The sequence below is a fragment of the Carya illinoinensis genome, chromosome 2, assembly GCF_018687715.1.
Source record: "Carya illinoinensis cultivar Pawnee chromosome 2, C.illinoinensisPawnee_v1, whole genome shotgun sequence".
In the NCBI taxonomy this organism is placed as follows: Eukaryota; Viridiplantae; Streptophyta; class Magnoliopsida; order Fagales; family Juglandaceae; genus Carya; species Carya illinoinensis.
The window spans coordinates 4,583,449-4,595,062 of record NC_056753.1 but is presented as its reverse complement, the minus strand read 5'-3'; positions in this window follow the sequence as shown (position 1 = coordinate 4,595,062).

Sequence of the window (11,614 nt, the reverse complement as noted above, 5' to 3'; positions counted from 1 at the left end):
CTCAAAGAGCCCTAGTTTCAAATTTTTGCTATTGCCGTGAGAAGCAGAAGAAGTACTACTACAACTGTATGCAAATTTGAGGATAGCTCTCTGGTTTTTGTTATAACTAGCTTCATTAAAATTCAAAATACAAACCCGGGGTGAGACCACTACAATGTACACAGGCATTACAGAAGCAAAGGCTCAACATATTAGAAGAATCACCATAAGTAGGGACTCCCAAGTTGCAATTGATGCGATTGAGGCACCATAGAGAAATGCAGACTGGATCATTGAGCCTATAGCCAGAGACGTGAGCTCTGATCTTACAATCCTTTGAGAGACCACTGCAATGTACACAGGCATTACAGAAGCAATGGCTCAACATATTAGAAGAATCACCATAAGTGGGGACTCCCAAGTTGCAATTGATGCGATTGAGGCACGATAGAGAAATGCAGACTGGATCATTGAGCCTATAGCCAGAGACACGAGCTCTGATCCTACAATCCTTTGAGAGTTAGAACATTAGGAAAGTGAGTTGGAATATTAATGATGTGGTCTAGAATATTAGATTAGATTATATTATTATATATGATTATTTCAAGTTTAAAGGATATCAACTTATATGGGATATTAATAGAAAGCGATTGGCCTTGTTTAGGTTCTAAGTAATTTTGTTGACATTGTTAAGAGGAGCAAAATTAGGTAAGTGATCTTAATTAATATGGTATTTCTTGAAAGTTTTTTTTAGCACTTATATCTTATTAAATATATTGTGAATTATTATTGTTTAAAAATGTTGTCTCAATTGCATCATAAATTAAGGAATATCTCACTAAAATTCTACCTCATGAAATGTGTGGTTTGAGCTTAAAAGAAAACAACGGTTTAAAAAATATGAAGCGTTACATGTTTTATTCTTACATATTTATAGAAAGTGTAGATATCGAGAATGTGTAGATCTGGCACACAAGAAACTTATGGGGCAGATAACTATACTAAAGGATACTGAGAGGGTGTAAGAGCATTGGTAGTGAAGTGACCAAGATTTGATTAGAGAATTCACTTTTCTCACTTCAGCTAGATTGACCCTTTCCTAGGCACTAAATAATAAACTCTTTAAATCTATCTCTAGTATAAAAATATTGAAGGTTTCAATTTATTTTTCATGATTTTTTTTTATTATTATCCCAACTGAGTGTAAGTTGTTGGTTTACCTATGTATTATGTCAAAGATGCTAAACCCTTGATACATTATATTTGATTGTATTATTGCACCGTAACTACGTATTTGGGGCTTTGTTTGGGTAATATGCACAAACAATTGGCAGGCAAGTTTAAATCAAACAAGACGGCCTATCTTTGCAATATCAGCTTTTTCCCTTAAATACACAAGAACCATGATAAAAGATTTCATTAAAACTAAATATTCTAGAGATTGCATCCATCGGAGACCACCCGAGTAGATAGAATTTAAACAAAGCAAATGAAAATTACATAGGGAAAGAAAAGTTGTAGAGATGAGATAAAAAAAAATTTGGTGATCATGTGAAGAGAGAGAGAGAGAGAGAGAGAGAGAGAGAGAGAGAGAGAGAGAGAGAGAGAGAGAGAGAGAGAGAGAGAGAGAGAGAGAGAGAGAGAGAGAGAACACAACCAGCTATTCGAAGCTTCCAGTGGTTTTTTGTTTCTCCTTTGAAGCACCCAACAACTCCTTGGTTCTAGGATAAATAAATACACAAATACCTCTATGAGTAATGATGCTCTAAATTTTGGATGGAAAAAATTATGGAGATGAGAACTACATGGAAAGATATTGATAAGGCGTAGACCCTTATATGATGAAAAATGTTTTGGGAGATAATTGCACCATGAAGGTGCAATACCTTTTATGGAGGAGTTTTGGGAAAGTGCTACAACACAAGGTACAAAATTTTACAATTTTGATGCTTAGTATTTTGGTAAATATTTATAATACTGAAAATCTTTATTTCCAACTTTTAGACATGTTTTGATAATTATGGTCTTTGGCAACACAATTGTTTTCAAGTATTCTCAAACATTTTTAGATATTTCATTCCCAAACATCAGTCAAACACAAAACACTTTTCAATTTTAAATCTTTAACTTTTTCATCTAATCATTACAACATTTTCAAACTCTCAAACAAAACACAAAAAATAATACTACTTTTCAAACTTCAAAACAAAAATAATATTAAAAATTAAATTCAAACAATTTTTTAATTTTATAATATTTTGATTCAACATTTTTTTTTCTTGAATTTCTCAAAATCCAATAAAACACTTTAACTCAATTTCTAATAACTACGAGTTTGAATCTATTCCTACTTAATGAAATCCCATTGAGTGGTTAGAAAAGCTTTTGTTTCTTCTTAGTTATTTTTTATTTTTTTTTCTCTATTACTACAACTGTAATTAGCACCATAACTACACCAACTTCTTTCATTATAAATTTCGATAAGTTAATTCTATGGCTCCCAGGTTCAAGATATATGTATTTGAGATCCAAAATGTTCTTCAAATTCAAATCCAGTATTCTCAATCATGTATAGATCTTGCATAATATATGCCATCTTCTCTGCTACTAGTAGTTTATAAATGACAAATGTGTGACACGAACAGATTTACCCTTGTTTTAATTTACAAAGATGGAGTAGTTAATATATATAAATATATAAATATATTGTAGATTGTGATATTAAATGTGTGAATTTATTAAATGTGAGTTATTGTTTCTTCTTGTGAACCACTACTGGAAAGGATGGGAAATCCCCTATCGGGCTGGGCCCAATGGAGAGGGATATTCATGTTTCCCTCCTGGACTAGGCTGAGACCACATTGAAGGCCATCACACATCAAACCCCCTAGTGCACCAGCCACAGGCTGCAAAAAGGATAAAGGGCCTAGGGCTTAGGGGAGATGAAGCCCAGACTACGAAAAGACAAATGTAAGGTAACGAGGCGCCAATATTCCTGACTCTGCCTTGCAAGAATGCGCAATGATAAGGACATGCTAACAAAAGGCTGACACACACACGGATAGGGGGGTCATAGTAAAGCAACATATCACCAATGGTGCGTGCGATGTGACCCTTATCACTAGCAGAATTATGTAGTAGAGTCTGTGCCCACCAACCGACAACAAAGACGTGAATTAAGAGGGCAATGCCCCTTTAAAAATAGTAGAGTAACATCCTATACAAAAGACAGATACCTCTGACACAAGATATGTGGAACTATCTTGGTTAGTGGTATAAAAGCCAAACCTCATATTAGGATTGCCTCATGCTCTCTTGATGTATTGAGATTCTCCCAAGCAGTAAGGGGAACATTGACTTAAGCATCGGAGGTTACCCATAACCTGGAGCCACTACCTTGCTTGTGTTGCAGGGTGTTGAACCCAATAACAGGTGTGTGAAACAAATTGTCAATAGTGGCACTATCTGTGGTATCTAAAGAGATTTAGAATAATATATCATTCGTATGTCGGCCACAATGTGTTCACAAACAACACGCGGATAGGAAGTGATATCGACAAACATGGAAAGAAGGTTTGCAAAAATAGAAGAATGCATGAGGAAGATGGCAAAGGAAGTGGAAAATCTTCGTCAAGAAAACAAAGCCTTATAAATGAAGAACACTAAGATACAAGATGATGTGGGGCCAAGTCGAAATGAACAAGAAGAGTCTCAGAGCACAGGCGGGGTAGATGCCAACAAAAAAGAAAGGAAAAAGATGACCCATGAGTTACGTAGCCTTATAGATAAGTACGAGGAAATGGCAAGGCGATTGGGAGCCTCATCATCAGTCGACCAGCTGCTCACTAGCATGAACTTGCCCTACAACATAGAGGTGATGACGACCCCACTACTCCCAAAGTTTCGAGTACCACAGATGGAGACGTATGACTGGTCTAAAGACCTCATTGAGCACTTGGAGACCTTCAAGGCCAGACCTTGCACAGATTTCTTAGAAAGATAGCTTGCAGAACTTTCCCATTAACCTTGAGGCTAGTTTACTCGCGAGAGGCTAGTTTGGGTTTGGGTCATTGCAACGTGACTCAATTAATAGCTTTAGTGAGTTGGCTAGGTCATTCCTAACACAATTCATGGCAAGTAAGACGATAAGATGCCTGAAGGCCTACCTCTTGACTGTCAATCAGTGGAATGATGAGAGGTTGAAAGCCTATGTGGCTGGGTTCAAGAAGGAATGCATACGACAGATGATAAGGATGATAAGATCACTTTGGCAGCATTTCTCGAGGGCATGTGGCCTCGAAACCTATTCATGACAAAGCTAGCGAGAAAAACCCCTACGATGTTGCGGGGGTTTATGGACAATGAGGACAGATTCATTAAAGCCGAGGATAATCTCTGGGTGTTAATTGCCTTGAGAAAAATTGAAATGGAGCATGCTAATAGGAAGTCCAATGCATAAGGATGAATGAAGGCTGCAAAAAAAATTAAAGCTGGTATCTCAAGGGGGCAAGCCTCATAGCATGCACGGTCCAGCTTGAGCATGTAGGAAGAATGCATGATAGACAATCGAGAAGCTAAAAACCATGAATGGGACAGTTGCCAATTTTGCACATATCATGGGAATGAGACCCATAACACTGAAGATTGTGTCACTCATATAAAGAAGAGAGAGGAGATGGAAAGCCACCCCAACCATTACCTAATAAACTCGAGAAGCGAGACAGGGCAAGATTAGGGAAGTTCTCAAAGGCCATGAAGAAGTGAGAGCTCTAGAAGACGGCAGGTGGAGCAAGAATCCCTATAGAACTGACTCGGTCTAGAATGTGTTTTCAAGTGTAGAAGTGTCAAGTTGTATCAAGGATAAGTTCAGGATCGTATTCCATAGGGACAAAGGGTTATTAAAGCGTTTGTGAGATTTTTTTGTATAAAAGATGTATCGACTATAAGAGATAATAATAAATGTGAATCTATATTTCTAAAATTACCAAGAACCAAGAGATTTAAGAAAAATGTGTAAAAGCTTAATTAAACTTGTAAGAAACAATAAAACAAACACTTGGGATGCAATTTTCGCACATTTCTAATTTGAAATTGGATTTACCTCCAATTTCATCTTCTCTCAACCATTTTCTCATTCCAAGATATTATGATCGGTTAATTAAATAATAAGTACACTTTTCAATATAATCAAGGTACTTGACAGATTTTATAACAAGTGTAAAAGTAAAAGAAAGCTATTAAAATCTTGTTACAAGTTCAAACATCAATCGTGCCTTTATGTCTACGACTAATCAAGTTCAAGAACATAGAATTTTAATTCTTCCCATAGGCAAAATGAAATACGATTTATCAAGTTAATCATTCAAAATTTCATAACCTTGAAGAAAATCCAATCCAAAACAATTATGAGTTACTCATTGAATCCCAAACTAAAAATCTAGCCTATCATTTCTAAATGGATAATCTCTCTAAATATTTGTGAGTCTATTGAAAACTGAAGTAAAATAAACAAGAGAAAAATAAACAAAAGAAATAGAACCAAGAAGAAGTTGCTGCGCATAACGTAAACTGCAAAAAAAAAAAAAAAAAAAAAGCCAAAATGCAATAAAATTTGGAAACCACTAAGAACGAACCAAGCAACTGCGAAAATGGAAAAAAAAAAAAAAACTAAACCGAGAGGGAGAGCTCGCATGCCGACTCCTCCCAATTTCTCCTCAAATGAAAATGTAAAAACGTAAAGCCAGCAAAAAATCTCAAATAAACATGAATCCGACCGGCCGAATGAAAAAATGGAAAAAGAAAAGAAAGAAAAAACACAAAGTCTGCTGAGCGGGACAGCACACGCCGACTCCCCTAAACGTAAATGTAAAAGTAAAGCCCCCAGGGAAAATAAAAACAAGCTTAGGTCTAGAACCCACTAGCCGTCCCCACTAAAAACAAGAAGAAAAATAAATATATCTAGCCGTCCCTGCAAAACTGGAAGCAATAAATCTCCAAAAAAATAAAAATAAAAATAGAATGTCAAATAAAAATCCTATAATCACGAAATTACCCTTGCATCTTGAGTCTATTGTGAGGCCATCTCCAGCCCTTCCTTCTCATGAGTTTGCATTTAATTCTAGTGCACTCCAACAAATAGCAAGTCTATTCCTATCCTTGCTCATTGTATTTCCAAAAATACCTTACATCAGTTCAAATTAAGTGTTCATAATGAGAGGAATAAAATTGAGATATTAATTCTGATGTGGCCTAACAGCTACATTATAAATCTTTTTTTTAAGTGCAAATTATTAGAATTTATCAATTGATTAATCAACTGGATAATTAAGTGCTTAACTACTTTTTTGGTTAAACAATTTAGTCACTTTAGCAACTTAATTATGCAATTTTAACATTTTATCACACCCCCCAACTAGCTTATTGCTAAAAAATTCAATTTCTTTAAAAGTCACTGTTTTCTCTGGTGATTGCAGAGACAGTTATTATGCTTCTTTCTCTCGTCTGAGACGAAAGGCTTGTCCTTCCTGTGCAGTGAAGGTTTGCATTTTTTTTCTGCTTACGTTTGTTTCTATTGTGACATTCTCACCTCTAGCCACTGATGGCGGAGGACATTGCCGTTTTATGTGATCGTTTGTCCTTAACTGAAGAGGAGGTTGCGGATGTTGTGGAAATACACCAGTTGCAGAGGGAGATCAATGGTTTATTAGAAAGGATTAATGTGAAGTGGCAACAACGTGCCAAAGAACATTGGCTACAGAAGGGAGATAGGAATTCAAAATATTTTCACTCTTGTGCTACACAAAGGAAGAAAAGGAACCATATTGTGAAGATCACTGATGAAAGGGGGCTTGTGTACACCAAGTCAGAGGAGATTGGTCAAGCTTTTACTAGCTATTATCAGACTCTTTTCACTTCCTCTAACCCTTCTAACATTGCTCTTTGTTTGGCTCATTTGACAGTGAAGGTTTCTGAGGAGATGAATGATAAGTTAACTCAACAATTTACTGCAGTAGAGGTTGAAAAATCACTTTTTCAGATGGGCCCCTATAAAGCTTCGGGTCCCGATGGTTATGGAGCATGCTTCTTCCAAGATCATTGGTCCACTGTGAAGGGGGATGTTTGTCAGGCTATGTTATCATTTTTGAATGGTCAGCAAGACATTGCTGAGATAAACTTTACTCACCTTGTCCTGATCCCCAAGAAGCATAATCCCCAACATCTAACTGATTTTTGCCCTATTAGCCTCTGTAATGTACTTTATAAGTTGATTGCCAAGGTTCTAGCTAATCGATTGAAAGGTCTTTTACCACACTTAATCTCCCCCACCCAGTGTGCTTTTGTGCCTGGACGTCTAATTTCAGACAACACATTGGCAGCTTATGAAACTCTCCACACCACGAATTGTAAGATGATTGGCAAGAAGGGTTACATGGCACTGAAGCTTGACATGAGCAAGGCGTATGATCGTGTGGAACGGGGCTTTTTACATGCTGTCCTATAGCAACTTGGTTTTGCTCAGAGGTGGACTCAATTGATCATGAATTGTGTTTCAACTTCTAGTGTTTCAGTTTTAGTGAATGGCTCCCCTCAACAGACTTTCCATCCATCAAGGGGTTTAAGGCAAGGCTGTCCACTATCACCATACCTTTATATTTTGTGTGCAGAGGCTTTGAGTTCCCAACTTTTAGCTGCTGAAAGGCAAGGTTTAATTTCTGGTGTGCCCATTATAAGGGGTGAACTGACTATGAACCACCTGTTCTTCGCAGATGATAGTTTGATGTTTTGCCAAGCCAATATGGTGGAATGGGGTAGGCTGAATAACATCCTCAGCATCTATGAACAGGCCTCAGGACAGAAGCTTAATAGGGAAAAGACCTCTCTTTTTTTCAGTCAAAACACCAAACCTTCTACCAGGGCCTATATCAAAGAGATTGCTGGTTTACATGACTCTTCAAAAATGGACAAGTACTTAGGTCTTCCAAGTTTGGTGGGTAAATCTCGTGTGCAAGTCTTTCAGTCTATTGTCAGCAAAGTGCAATGCAAGCTTGGCAACTGGAAAAACCGATTTCTCAAGCTGGCAAGGAAGTACTAATAAAGGCAATGCTCCAATCTGTCCCAACATACTATATGAGTGTGTTTCTATTGCCAAAAACACTATGCCAAAGGTTGAACTCCTTGATCTCTGCTTATTGGTGGAGTGGGATGGATGATAAGAAGAAAATGCATTGGAAGGCTTGGCATGTTCTGTGCACCAACAAGCAGCAAGGTGGGTGTGGGTTTAGGGATCTCATTGGGTTTAACATGGTTTTGCTAGCAAAACAAGTATGAAGGTTATTGACAGCCCCTACCTCCTTACCTGGGAAAATTTTTAAGGCCAAATATTTTCCTGCATCAAGTGTGTTACAAGCCAATTTGGGGTCCAGACCATCCTATGTTTGGCGAAGCATGTGACAGTCCATAAAACTTCTCAAAGATAGTCTTCTTTGGCGTGTGGGTGATGGCAAGTAGATTCATGTTTGGCATGACAGATGGCTACCACGAGGTGGATCAGGACAAATTCAATCTCCAATGCGAGTGTTAAGGCCTAATGCTTTGGTTGAGGAACTCATTGACACTCACACAGCCTGGTGGAATGTACAGTTGGTTCGACACATCTTTACTGAGGCTGATGCTGCTACAATTTTGCAGATCCCGATTAGCCTGATGGGGAATCCTGACAAATTGGTTTGGAGAGGCACTTCTACTGGTCACTTTTCTGTTAAGAGTGCCTATCACCTATACATGGAGACAATGAGGAGCTACATTGGCAAGACATCCATTATGAGAAGCTTTGTACAAGCCATGTTGGAAACAATTATGGGGACTACTAGTTGCTAACTCTGTGAAAACTTTCATGTGGAGGGCCTGTTCTGATTCTCTCCTAACAAAACAAAATCTCTGCAAGAGGAAGGTGGTTGATGATAATTTATGTCCTATTTGTATGCTGGAACCTGAATCATTTGGGCACGTTTTGTGGTCATGCCCTGCTGCCACATATGTTTGGATGCTGAGTGATAAGAAATTGCAGAAGAGGGCTATTATGCATACTGACTTTGCTCAAATTTTTAAACAGATAGTTTCCAGATTAAATAACAAGGAGTTAGCTTGTTTGCTTATATTGCTCGATCTCTCTGGCATAGAAGGAACGCCTCCCTATATGAAAGGCACTTTGCACATCCTACCAAGCTCTTTGAAAAGGCTATCACTGAGTGTCATTTATATCAGCAGGCTATACAGGCCTTGGTTCATAAACCAAGTCCAGTTGCCTCTCTTGCAGTTCGATGGGAATTACCACCTGCTGGTTTCATTAAGTTCAATTGGGATATTGCAGTCTAGCAAACAACCAACAGGATTGGTATTGGCATTGTCCTTAAGGATTGTGGAGGGGAGGTGTTGCTGAGTTTAATGAAGCCTCTAGTTTTCTGTTCTACTGCTACTTATGCTGAAGCTTGGGGCTTATTTGAAGCTGTGAAGCTATGTTCTGAGCTTGGCTTTACAAACTGCATGTTTGAAGGTGACTCTCTACATGTTGTGCAAGCTATTAACACTCAAGGCTCCGAGGAGTTTATCCACAATCCTATTATTGCTGACATTAAACAGCTAATGCATGGAACCAATTGGAGTCTGCAACATGTGAAAAGGGCAGCTAACCAAGTTGTACATAAGCTTGCTAAGGAAGCACTATTTTTAAATGAAGAAAGACTAGATGTTGATTATGTTAATCATGGTATTTCAAACCTTGTAATGGCTGATTGCCACCATTATCCTTAATAAAATAATAGTCTTCCTATAAAAAAAAAAAAAAAAAAAAACTAGCTTATTGCTAGTCTCTAGCAAATAATGCAATAACAAATGAAGGAACCAAGAGTGAGCCACCGAACTCAAAAATCTCTACAAAAGATCAAATCATATTGAAATCTTGGGCATTAGAATGTAGTTAGGTTAGGTTATAGTTCAACACAAAGGCTTATAAAGTTCTCAATAACTTAAACAAGGGGAATGTATCTAAGCTGTAGATCTTTGAGTGCATCAAGTGTGTGAACAAATCGCCATTTGTTGGTTTCAAGATTTCTCACAATAGTTTCAGCCTAGTAACTTTTTCAAGAAAAAACCAAAAAGGTCTTTACTCTAATTCAAAATCATTACATTGACGGCTTTCACGCTATCACACTTTGAAAGACCCTTTTTTTTTTTCTTTTTTTCTTTTAACGGATCCCAGTGATAGGCAGCATTTTCCAATGTACTTGCACCATTTTTTTTTAATATCTGGTCTGTCCCTTTTCTCATATATTTTTACCTCCATTTTTTTGTTTTTTTGTTTTTAGTTTCTCATTTACTTTTCCTAGGCCATTAAAATATGGTTCATTGTAGTTCTTGCTAGTTGCTTAGATGAAAACACTGATTGACATCAACAAACAACAAAAGTATCTATCTTGTGTTTATTAGAGTCATCAATCAATAGCTTTGAAATACATTGCCTAAGTTTGAGTTGCTAAGAATTATCATAAGGTCCTATGTTGAACTTAAACCTAAACCAGAATGTAACCCAAAACTGCAACTATCTGATCTTAAGTAGAGAAGTGTGAAATTAGTAACTTGTCAGGAAAAAAATTCAGACCCCACAATTATAAATCCTGAGAGACTAAGCGGTAGAATACTCTCCTTACCCCCAACTAAAAAAGTGCAGTGTCCTCACTGCAAATCATGAATAAACAAGGCATGAAAGAGAATAGGGCCGAAGAAAATACCTGAGATGGCTGAGTGAATCATGAAAGTAAAAATGAAACCAGAAAAAAATGAATTAAATGGTGATGAACCTGAAAAGATAGAATCAAAAAAGGAAAGAAAGAAAGAAAAACAAAAACAAAACAAAGGAAAGAACAAAACATAGAAGTGAAATAAACAAGAACAAAAAAAAAAAAAAAAAAAAAAAAAGAGAAAGAAAGGAAAAAAAATTAAAACAAAACAAAAATGAGCTAAGGGTCATGAGAATAAGTAGGATCTTCCAAAGGAATGGAAGTATTCTCAGGTGAAAGTTTTTCCAAAAAATGTTTAAATCATTGGCCATTGATTTTGAAGGTGTTTCCATTTTAAGGATTAGTAATCTCAATAGTTCCATATGGAAACACAATTTGCACCACATAAGGCTCACTCCACCGAGACCTTAACTTACCAAGATCAAAAATCTTACGTTAGATGTGTTTGTTGGGTATACATCTTTGATAAATTTGGTTAGAACAATATTTAAACAAGTAAAGTTCATCATAAAAAAATAATTTAATCTCAGATTTGAACTTTCGAATGTCTTGAATGCTCCAATGAGGTGGTGTTTGTCATTTGAAGATGGGTTAATGGGTGCTGTCCAAGGTGGCGACTCTTTAAACATTGGTTGCCAAAGCACCCCATGACCAGTTCCAGCAAAAGAAACATTAGAAGTATCATCAAGTATATTTATATCACTTAGAACACTTTTTAATGACAATTGTAAATCAGCGAAAGGAAGATTCAAGTGAAAATCATCATCAAGGATATTTTCCAGTAAATTAACCTCCTGAACTTCTTCTAAATCCTGAGGTTGCCTGCAAGTATTAAATAT